The sequence below is a fragment of the Medicago sativa genome, chromosome 3 (genome assembly GCF_051527215.1).
Source record: "Medicago sativa cultivar Bolivia chromosome 3, Bolivia_mono, whole genome shotgun sequence".
In the NCBI taxonomy this organism is placed as follows: domain Eukaryota; kingdom Viridiplantae; phylum Streptophyta; class Magnoliopsida; order Fabales; family Fabaceae; genus Medicago; species Medicago sativa.
In genome coordinates, this window is record NC_140751.1 from 69495379 (window position 1) to 69508116 (window position 12738).

At 31.9% G+C, this 12738-nt stretch overlaps 2 long non-coding RNA genes across 2 annotated transcripts; both read left to right on the forward strand.

Annotated features, from left to right (window-relative positions):
• Positions 1-7327: 7327 nt before the first annotated feature.
• On the forward strand, positions 7328-8206 carry LOC146939635 (uncharacterized). Its single transcript, XR_015033462.1, has 2 exons — positions 7328-7742; positions 7916-8206. It is a non-coding gene; the product is annotated as an uncharacterized LOC146939635 (long non-coding RNA).
• Positions 8207-11164: 2958 nt separating this feature from the next.
• LOC146939636 (uncharacterized) lies at positions 11165-12138 on the forward strand. The gene is made up of 2 exons (XR_015031740.1): positions 11165-11478; positions 11647-12138. It is a non-coding gene; the product is annotated as an uncharacterized LOC146939636 (long non-coding RNA).
• The last annotated feature ends 600 nt before the right edge of the window (positions 12139-12738 follow it).

The window sequence follows — 12738 nt, forward strand, 5'->3', positions numbered from 1 at the left end:
TTTTAATCGTAACATGTAGTTTCCTGCCCAAAGGTGGTTATTGCATTTTACAATTAAAAATTTATTTGGGATAAGTTATTGGAGAATGTTTTGAACTAAGGAATTTGTCTGCCCAAAGGTGACAAATTTCTGAATTCAATACATGCTCATTGATTAACTTACCTGAGGTTTTGACTGGGGTTATAACCTTAGTTTGTACATTCTGCCCAAAGGTGATTGTACAATTATATTGGCCTCATTATGATAGCTTGTTTATTTTGAGCTATATCTTGTCAATTGATATATTTTAATGCATTCATGTTTTGTCTCATATATTTCCTCAATGGATAATTATTGTGCTTTTATTATGCATGCTTATTGATTAACTTATACAAGATGGAGTTATTGGAGTATATGTCGAACCAAAGAATTTGTCTGCCCAAAGGTGACAATTTCCCAAGTTCAATGTATCCTCATTGATTAACTCATTTGAGGTTTTGGCTAAGGTTTTGACCTTGGTTTGTGCATTCTGCCCAAAGGTGATTGTACGATTATATTGGCCTCGTTATAATAACTTGTTTATTTTAAGCTATATCTTGTCTTATGACATATTTTAATTCATTCATTTTTTTTTCCTTATCAATGAATGATTGTTTTGCTTCCATCGAGATCTTAACCGAGTCAAACTGTAAGAAATGGAAGTAAGATTTGAAGTTGCCTCTAGGAGAACATGCATGAACTGAAATAACCTTTTGGTAAGTGGGAGATGACTCACAAGTTAAAGTACCTTACCATATTGGTCTCCATGTGTCTAATGAAAAGTTATTGGACGTGAAAATATAACAATGTTGTAATTTAGGAGTAAATGTGAAGTCAGTGGGAGATGTCAACTTAATTTCAGATTAATATGATCTAGGAGTAATTGTGAAGTCAGTGGGAGTTGTCACCATGATTTAACATTCTAGTTTTGAACTTGTTTTGAAAAATATTTTTCCCTTACCTTCATTTAGGATGAATCTTGTTTGTTTTTCTTTGTTGGAGCAACTTTGTTTTAGTTTTACTCTTGGAGGTAGAAAACTAAAGTTTGAGATTAAACTCACATAACCTTGCTTCATCCTTTGTTCATCTATATAAACGGTCTCTAGTAGATAGTTCATGACTCCGTGGATCTTTTGTTGATGGTTTATATAAGTTGTTTTTGACTTCACATAACATTGCTTCGTCTTTCGTTGTCAAAACTTTTGTTGCTATAAAGTCTAATGTTGAGGAAGACATCCTTTACTTCATGACATAAGCACTTGGATCATATTTATTGGGGAAAGGGCTGAGAAATTAATCAAAGTAAATATTCTACCTTTCTTAATGTTTGATGATCCAGGTACTTGTGTAGATTACATTAGAAGCAAATTTACTAAAATCAAAGGTTACAACTAGCATTTCTGAACCCTTAGAAATTGTCGAAATTGAAATTAGTGGCTCCCAACTCCTATATTTTATGGTAATAAATTATTTATTACATTGGTTGGCTCCCTAACTTTGACATTAACTGTTCTTTTAACCAAATGACTTAGGTTCATTGTTTTCAAGCGTCATTTTGAATAACATGAATACTATGAATTCTTTTGATGAATTTGGTTAGTGGGAGTTTGAATTTTGTATTATCAATTTTTTGATGATGAATTTTTCTTTCACTTATTTTCTTTGATATATTGATGTGAATTTCCATTCAATTTAATTATTGATGATGAGATGAATTCTTGTATATATCAAATATCAAATGTGAAAAATTATAGCTCAGTGTTGAAGGGATCACTATGCCGGTGATCGACACTATTTTGGAGCTGAGGCATTACATGTGAAAAATTTGAGCTCAATGTTGACAGGATCTTTATGCCGGCTGTTAACATTATTTTGGAGCTGATGTATTATGTGTGAAAATTAGAGCTCAGTGTCGTTGGGATCACTATGCCGGTGATTGACACTATTTTGGAGCTAAGACAATGTGGTTTTCCGTGGACCACATAATTTCTCTGGCTTTAAGGCATTTGAGAGAAATCACATAATTTCTTTGGCTTTAAGCATTTGAGAGAAATCACATAATTTCTCTGGCTTTAAGGCATTGAGAGAAATTGAGGACCGACAATGAAAATGATAGTATGGTCGATGATCACGTTGACATATCATTTCTTGCTACACTCTACACAGATGACTAGTCGACGGAATTGGTGATATTTGTAACCATGGAAGGTGTTGTATCAATTAAGGATATAACTACCGCCATGATTCGATATCATTCAGTTCTTAGTTGGACGGAGTCTTTATTAAGTGTTGCATCATGGGATCATGTAGTGGCCACGTTAGGAAGTTTGTTATCAGTCCGAGAGTCGTTTTCAAAAATTATTTTTAATTTTTATTTTATTTTTAAAATACACAATTGATTTTGCCCAAGTGAGAGAATGTTAGAATTTCTTCTAATATTTGGTGGGCTACAATCAATTGTTGGTTTTGGTTTTAATAAAAACGGACTGATGTTGTGATCCATTTGATGATGCTTAGGCCCTAATAAAAGTGATCAATTAATAATGGGCTTTTGGGCACTTAATCTGATTTGTGTAGAAACATAGTGTAGGCCCAAACGTTAGGCCCATGATGGGTGGTGCCTAGGGTTGCACGGTTATAAATAGAAAGGCTAGGTCCCCTTTGCCATCACTCTGACTATTCTGCTCATTAGTGGTTTGCCCCATTGAAAACCCTAAGTTTGGAGCATGTGAAAGGCAAAGGAAGACTTTGTCTTCAATCTCGGCGAATCCGGTCACCATGGTTTCCAAGTAAGTGTGTTCTAATTTCATATAATAACTCGATCTTGATAATTAAATTGTTTACACGACAATTATCAATTATTATAAGTTAATGTCATAATATATTATGACATTAACTTATAATAATTAGTTGATGAATATATGTGATTGGGCTATTCTTTCTAAATGGACCGTGATGGGTTGGACCTTTAGCTAAGCCCAATGAGAGGTCCCTGCCCTCAGCCGTTTAGCTATTTAAACGTCATCCAAGGTTGTCAAAATCGAGACTTTACTTCAGGTCGAAAGGAAATGGCAAAATCGGGACTCGTAAAATCGCAATCAAAATCGATAGATTTTACCAAAAAATAATAATACTAAATATATGTTATAAATGGTATATAGTCATAAATGACTTAGTTTATAAGAAATCGTAAAATCGCAATCAAAATCGATGGATTTTGCCTATTTTAGGATTCTACTATGGATTTAAGTCGTTGAAGGTGAAGAAAGTCGCAAAATCTTGGATTTTAGGATTTAAGTCGGGATTTTGACAACAATGACGTCATCCATCAGACGGTTAATTATTCTGAACAACATTGTGAAAACCTAAAGCTAGATGAAATAAGGGTAGTCATCTCTCTCATGTTTGTCGGCGGTTATCCTTCATCAACCTAATATAAAGGTACACAATTCTTCTTCCTTCTTTATTATTGATAATATGTTATAACTTGTATCTATTGATCTATGGCTAAACACTAAAACTTTCATCACCTCTAACTAAATTTAAACAAAATTTCTTCAACCATTTCCCAAACTCAGTACCTCTCATCGTCCCATATGTTCACCACATCCATCAATTTTCTTTGGTTGTTGCGTTAACTGTCAACATAAGTAGCTTCTGAAGCTTATGTTTATCTTGTGTATCAAGTGGAGCTCTGATTTATTTGCTATAGGTTGTGGATTCCTTTTGATTATACAAAATGGTAAAAGGCTCCATCATGAATACTTGGTTGCTTCCACTGTAGTTTTATTGATTCTAAAATGTGATTTAAATTAATTTTTATGCAAGCTTACGGTCGCATCAATAATATCGGTTACTTCTGTTTTTATTTGTTTAAGTCACTTAGGATGTTTGGCGGACTTGATGATTTTGGTTTCTGTTGTTGAAGTCGTTGAAGTCATGGCTCTCTATCCTTTTATTCACATAAGCGTTTTATTCCTATTTCATAATTGATTAATAGATATCAAAACTAGAATTAAAAAATATATACTCTCTCCTTTTTAAAATACACGTGGTAATTTTCCAATGTGAGCTATTCATATAACTTACTTTAACCACATTAAAAAAAATATATAACTTACTTTAACCATATTTTTTAACTAATATATAAATACAATTTTTAGCATGCAAGATATTGTTTGATTTGTCTCAATGAATATTTTCAAAATATCAAATTTTTATAATTTTTTAATATATAATTAAATATATTAATGGTTAAAGTTCTGTAATTGGCATGTGTGTAATGGTTTACTGCGACATATATTTTGAAACGGAGGGAGTATGTTAGAGCAATAATGAAGTGGACAAAGCAATATAAAAGCGGACATCATGTGCCTGTATGCACTCTAGTTTGAACAAAGGTCATTACAGTTGAGTTTAATAGGCATGACAATGGCGCAGGGTGGGGACGGATTTTATCTTCCCTGTCCCCATACCCTACTCCCATATATTTACCTATTACCCTATCCATATTCAACGGGGATGAAAAATCGAATCTCATCCCCGTACCTAACGGGTTCGGGTATCGCTGCCCCATCCCCATCCCCGCAATGGATAATATTTTTTTTAATAAAAATAAAAGTATTTTTCAGCCCTGAGTGCAATGTTGTAATGTAAAATGGGTGATAAATTGATTTTCTATATTTGGAACGGGTTTGAGTATGGGTTCAGGTGGGTACATATATCCCCGTTACCCGTCTCATACCGTACTTGTGTTTTAAAATCGGGGAAAACTCAAACTCGTACCCAAACCCAATCAAAGCGGGAAAAACCCTTCAAATTGGGTTTGGTTCGGGTGAATACCCGCGCATAAGGGGTTTTGTTGCCATGTCTAGAGTTTAATAACTAATTTGTCTTTTATTTCGTTAGGCAACATAAACATATGTTAGATTATTTATTTAAAAGTTCATTAGAATTTTTTGTATTTCCTTTTTTTAAATAAACAACTTCATACAACAATTAAGATTATGACTAGCCAATAATGTCATTTCGGCTAAAGTTTTTTTGTCGTAAGTTAAAGACAAAATTTATTAAGGGAAGGAAAACGTGGCGAAGCTGGAGGGAAAGACATCTGGAGAAGGAAAGGCGGCACACCACCGGAAGTGCGCCGGACACCAAGCGACAGTGGTACGACCAGGAAACAATGACGCACCACCGCGAACCACCACCGCCCTGAGATCCACCACCACTAACGCCGCCACCCACAAAACCACATGAAACACCACAAAACGCAAACCAACACTGAAAAACCACCACGAAACCGTCCGTCAGAGAAAAAGGGGACACCACCGGCGAGCAGCTCCTACGGCCTCCTGAAGCTATCAGTGCAGAGGTCACTGAATAGCCGGAGGTGAGGTGATGCATTGGCACACCTCAATGCACCACCACCGAAGAGATCTACATCTTGGTGCGGGGTGGTTGGATTGTGGTGGCCAGAAATGAGATTCGGAAAAATAGGGTTTATAGATTTGAGAAATGAAGAGAGAAGGTGAAGGTAATATTGCTCACATTGCTGTTTGAAAAACTAAAACTAATTACATTATTGTACAATAATGCTTATATATATATATATAGAATGTATCATATGAGAATGATATATTTATATGAGAATAATGAGAATGAATATTAACCTTCAGATTAAAAGGTATGGCTGAGATTAGATTATCATTTAAGTGAGTCATGTGACATTATCATGTGTCATTCTCATTCCAATTCAACTTTCTTCTCTCTCTTAAAACTCTAATGTATGTGCGGTAGTTTCTCTCCCCCAAAGACCATCTCTCTCCGGCGACCACCAACTTCCGGCGATCACCTACCGCCGACGGTCATCTCTCTATCCGCTGCCGACGTTCACTGTTCATCTTCACCAAATCACTCGCATGACACTTTAAATTTCCGCTGTGTATTCGCTTTTTAATCTTGATCTATGAATTATTGTGAAGTTATTAAAACTTGAAGATCCTTTTAAATTAACAGCAAATTCAAAACTGGTTTATGAAATTGAAATTATAGATCTTGATAAATCAAAAGAGTTTAATTTTGTGTTGAAAAATGAAACCAACACCAATCACTTCCTAAGAAAGAGAAGCACTTTGTCTTGTTTGTTGTAAATAAACCATGGATTGGAATCTCACTGCCTATGTTAACGGTGGTGAAGGTGGAAGTGAAATAAATGGCGGTGGAAACAAGTGGGGGAGAGAGAAAGGAATTCAGACGGTGAAGGGAGAGAAAGTTTAATGGAAATAAATGAGAAAGGAATATTGATTGAGTGTGGAAAGACACATGTGTTAATTAAAGTAGAACATTTAATCTGGACCATTTATTTTTGATCTAAAGGTGCACATGTATTCTCATCATTCTCATATAAACATGTCATTCTCATAGTATACATCCTATATATATATATATATATATATATATATATATATATATATATATATATCAAATAAGAGGACTTTTAATGTGAGAGATGAGAGGAACCACTAATAACCATTGGATTCACATCAACGGTTGACATTAAATTAACCACTACAAATTTTCATCTGAGTTTGAGTTGGACCACAATGTTTCTAGATAAAATTAATTGCTTCAAAATTTATTATCCCATTTCTTTCATAATTTAATGATTGATTCACTCCGTTCTTATGTTGAATGTGTCTAATATTTAGATTTCAAAGGATGCGATTTGAAAAGAATTACAATGGAAATGAGAATGCATTGATTGAGTACCAATATTGTAGCTTTTTTCTAATTGTATTTGATATAAATTTTTTTTTCTTTAGTGATAGGGATTTTTTGTGGCGTACTTTGTTGCTTAGAAATTCTTCTACAACCCTCAAATAAGAGGTCATAGTAAATGGTTTCTTAAAATTGTAGACATGGTTTTTTGAGATCGTTAATTTTGACTTTGAGAAAAGCGGATGTTTGATAGATCTGAGATATTGACTAACCTTTAAACATTTGAGGAACGGGTTGATCAAATACATTTTTGATTTCTTATTTTCTTTTCTTCATGTTGCGATATGTAGTAGTTGGCGAGAACATCGAAGGGGCTGGCGGAAAGGTTATGCCAGCGACAAAGAGAGATACAACGGTTTCCTTACTGTTTTGAATTCATATAATTGCGTACAATTGTTTGGAAAGAAGTTGTGAATTTCTAATTCAAGTTTGCAATATTTTCAACGCATGTTAATTTCCTTGGTTTCGGTTTTACCTTTTTAATTTATGTTTACGCTCTAATATGGAGACAAGACAACTCGCGGTTGGCGGTTTTGGTTGTGCAGTTTCATATTGTTTGACTGGTTTTGTAGTTTACTAATAAAAGTGTTATATTTTTTTCGTGAATAATCATTGTATCTATAATCTATTTCTATGACATATACAAAGATATTGCCTTCTTTTGGTAAAGTCTTTTTATCCAACCGTGCAAACTATTTGTAAATGACAGCAATTATGAGATATGAGGCGCGAGAAAAAGTGAGATTCCTTCAACAAAAAAAAAAGGTGAGATATGAGGCTCAAGAAAGGGATGAAAGGGAAGACTAGGGGATTTTGAATAATTTGTAGCACCAACACTTGCTCATTTTCATTTTTTTCTACCGATGCCAACGAGTCAATATCGAGATCAGTGTCGGTGCACATAGCTTGGATATCCTATTGCCATCTCAAATGTGGATGATTTATAGGTTGGATATTCTATTTCATGCTTATATTTTCTTATCATTTTTTTCTTTGAAACTTTAAATTGTACTTGTGAGCCTTTTTATGTCAAGAGGGTTATTTGTTACTGTTTATGATGCTTTTTTATAAGACTCTTGATTCTTTATGGGTTAATTTTGTAAGACTCTTGATTCTTTAGGGGTTTATTTTGGAGCAAATGGACGGTAATACCAATGGGAAATGACCTAAAAGGATTGGAACTCTCCAAACTAGACTGGAAGCATACAAAAGACAAGCTCTTATTGGACCAATGGGACATTTATATTTTCCTTTCATTTACAAGATTATCGTTTAGTTATCATACATATTTTTATTGATCATAATTAGCCCCTTCGACAATGATCTGCAATAGCAGACATGTATTGGTCGCTTTAAACAAAAAGAACAATATAATGGATATGGTGAAAAAATTACTCCAACTTTTTCTTCATTTTTTTTGGTAGAAAATTTATAAATCTCTTCGTATATGAAATATCTACTACTCAAAAGTAACATTTTCTTTCTTGAACCTATCATTTTTTGTTTGGATAATGTGTAAACGGAATAAAAACAGTGGACTCACAGACACAAAAGATAGTGGATACATATGTTAGCGCAATATAAAAATGAAAAGGTGCGCAATATAAAATTGAGGGCAACAAAGTATTTTTATTCATAAGTTTTATATATTACTTTTTCATATGGTGTTAAATAAATTATATTTGTGTATGACATACTATATTTATATTTACCTAGAGAAACATAGTCAAGTTTGTACACATGTTATACAAATGTCCAGAAACAAGAGATCTTTAGTCATCATATTTTTATTTCTTATACCATAAGATTTATATATTACATTTCTGCATGGTGTTAAACAAATTAGGTGTTTGACATGTTATACAATAATTTATACAAAAAACCATAGTCAAGTATACACACATGTGCTATATACATACGTTAGCGCAATAGAAAAAGCGGACAGACGGGCACGGGAGTGCCCGTCTGGACGCTAGTTCTCATAGTATACATCCTATATATATATATATATATATATATATATATATATATATATATATATATATATATATATATCAAATAAGAGGACTTTTAATGTGAGAGATGAGAGGAACCACTAATAACCATTGGATTCACATCAACGGTTGACATTAAATTAACCACTACAAATTTTCCATGCTCACTAGTGACACTCTATCCCTTCGTTTCCGTTTCTGTCTCTACTATCTTCTGAGATCAGTTTCAACTTTCAAGTGTTGAAGAATACCCATATCATAAAACACTAGACTGATTTTTTAATGGTTAATTTCTGGTATTTACAAATCAAATTGATTTATTATTCATCATCTTTCTCATTCTAATTGTCAAATAAATTGCAATTTTCAAATACCTAATTTGTCTAAAGTCTGAACGCCTCTTCCTCTTCGCCCCTTGTTTCTTCAACTCCATATATGCAACAACTGAATTTTATCAAATCCAAATGATAACTTGAAACCCATTTGTAGTTTCGTTTTCTCAATTAAAGACCTTTTTTTTATTCCGCTTCAATTCCAGATCTTGCATCCATGAATTTTTCAATCAAGTTGAACCCCAAACATTTGAATAAATTGCAGGAATTTTTCATCTTTGCAGTCTCTCACCCCCTTTTTTGTACGTGAGCAGTCTTCATCTTCTTCTGTCGGTTTCAATTCCCCCTTGGTCACAAAAAAAAGGATGTGTAGCCATAAAAGCTAATATTGAAAAAGAGGGATTGGGATGATTACAAAGAAGATGATTTGTCAAGATTCAATAGACAATTCGATAATTCGATGATGTATTCTGAATTCTATAGTTAAAACTTAAAAGATGAAGATTAAAAATATTCTATAATCCCAATTTCTCTTTTAATGTTGGACTAAAAGCATTTTTTTATGGTAAAATTAGAGTTGATTTAACAAAATAGCTTGCTTAAGAACTCATTGTTAGATTCGAAATAAAAGAATCACCAGTCACAACCAAATGGGAGAGAAGACAAAGAATCGGATTATTTGTTGTAATACAGGGAAAAGTCACGTAAGGAGATGAAGATGCTGAAAGATTAGGCTGCGGTTATCAAAATTAAGGATCATGGTAAAGATTAATCTAAGGGTCACAATTTAACCCTCTCATCTCTCACTATAACAACTCCTCTCACTTGAAATGCCCTATATATATATATATATATATATATATATATATATATATATATATATATATATATATATATATATATATATATATATATATTCTCTCTTCATTGAAGCCAAAAGTTACCATGTCTTTTCAAAACTCAGTTATTTATTAACCCTTTGGTATTCAAGGGAACATGGTTGTTGTAATCTAAAATTCGACTAGAAGATAAGTAAAGTTTAATAAAACATTATTGTTTAATAAAACATTGTACAATAATGCTTTTATATATATATTCTCTCTTAATTAAAGCCAAAAGTTACCATGTCTTTTCAAAACTCGGTTATTTATTAACCCTTTGGTATTCAAGGGAACATGGTTGTAGTAATCTAAAATTCGACTAGAAGATAAGTAAAGTTTAATAAAACATTGTTTCATCTAGAAATCTAACTCATATTCTCCTTAATAATTTGTACTTTAGCGAACTTACTAACCAGTTGAGTCCAATTGTTCGGTTAACACTCTAGTCCTTTTGATCGTGTTATATTTTCTTTTGAGGGAAATTGGTCTATTATATAATCTCCCATTATGATTTAATTCATCGGTTTTGTTTAAAATATCTTGTTTTCTTCGTCTCTACTATAAGAAAATTAATTAATAAAAAAGTTTAGTTAAAAAAAAATATTATGTAAAATTACACATATTATCTTGAACAAAAATAAAAAAAATCACATATATTATCTTGAACAAAATTAAAAAAATTACACATATTATATAAAATTTAGTTAAAACCATTAACATCAACTATATCTCCAACCCGTGTGACACACAGGTCATATGTACTATATTATACTCTCTCAGTCTTTTTTTATAAGACTACTTGACAAAAAAAAAAAAAAATTGTCTCTAAATATAAGACTATCTACCAATTTTTAGATCTATTTGTTACTCTTTTTTCCAAATACACCTTCATTAATGTTATCAATATACATTGAAATATGAAAAGTTAACATTAAATATTTCTATAAACATAGGGTAATTTGGTAATAGTAGCATACATTTATGACAAATTTGTTACTCAACAACTTTTCCTAATATTCGTGATTTTTGTAAAGTAGTCTTATAAAAAAGGACGGAAGGAATATTCAAATCTAATGTTTCAATATTTAAATTTCGTAGGAACGCCCTGTATGCATCGTATGGGTACCAGAGCTATGTTCTCTTTCTATCATCAAAGGTTGATGAGTCAATTAAAAAAATAATGGATTCTAATGATTAGATTAGCAATATTTTTACATTTCACAATAATCATTATAATTTTAGAAAGAGCTTTTCAGAACTCCTTTATAGATAAAACTATTTAATTGTTTTTAGTGCAATATTCACTTTTTTTTTGTCCAGGTGCAAGAGGCACTTTATACACTATAAAAGTGATCAAATCAGATTATTTTTGTTACATGCAAATGGAAAAAAATATGACTAAAACTCTTAAATTTATACATGTTATGATTTTATTTCTTTCTCTATTTCTTGTTACAGATAGTTTTGGTTTTTTTGGTAAGCAATTTTTCTAATCCTTTTAAAATTTCATTCTCTAGTGCTGTATGTAATTTTGTTAAAGTACTTTTTGTAATTTGTACACGCTCTTTTATGTCTTTTTTAAAGAACTCTTTTATGTTTTTTTTAGTAACATAATTTTATTCTGTTTTATTTTATTAATTACAGAAGGTACTCCATGTAAGACTCCTGCAGAATGTCCACAAAGTTTGACTCACAAGTATCTCTGCCTTAAAGAAGAATGCTTTTGTTATTATATCTATATTAAACTTCGTTGATTTAGTTATACTACAGTGCACAATAAATTGCATGAGTGTCATAGTTTATAGAGTATACTTATACGTCATCCGGTCATTATTATAAGCAAAATTTCACTTTTCACATACATTAAATAATTAATGTATCTAGTCTATAATAAAGACTAAATACATTAATTACTCAATGTATCTAAAAAGTGAAATTTTGCTTATAATAGTGACCAGAGGGAGTACCATGGATTAATAATGTGTTTTTACACTGAAAAATCCACGCAATGTAACTTTTGCTAGATTATTCTACGGTTTTCCATTCATCTGTGATCATGGAGCCCAATAATTATATCTTTTATTTATTTATTTTGTAATTTATGGACCTTGCAATTAATTATGACTTATTTTTAGTTCTCATTTGCTAAGAATCTATCTAGGCCAAATATCACGTTTGGTCCTTTTAGTTTGACATAATTCTCAATTTAGTCCTTTTAGTTTTACAAGTTTCAAATAGATCATTTTAGTTTGACAGAATTCCCATGTTAGTCCTTTAAGTTTCAAAAGTTTCCAAAATCTCTATTTTGGTGCAATTCTTGAGGGTTGTCCTCTTCTGGAGACTCTGACCTCCATCGTTGCAAAAATCTCTATTTTGGTGGAAGTTTGTTGAAAAGGTGCCAAGAGCAGATCAAAGATTTTGTACCGTAAGATGATGATGATGATTGTTTCTAATTGATTCTACTATTCTAGTAACACAATAAAAGATTCTTGTTTTGAGCAAGACAATAATGAGATTCTGACTAATGCTCAAATGCTAAATATATACTCATGAAAGTATGTAGAAGATATTAAAGTACATATCTTTTTCGTGCATCAAATGAAGATTGTGAAAAAGGAAAATTTGTGCTTCCATTAAATTCAAATCATATTAGTTACTCCTTCCATTTCAAAACCATATTAGTAACTACTCCCTCCATTCCTTTTCTTTTGATGTTTTAGCTCTTGGCACAAGTTT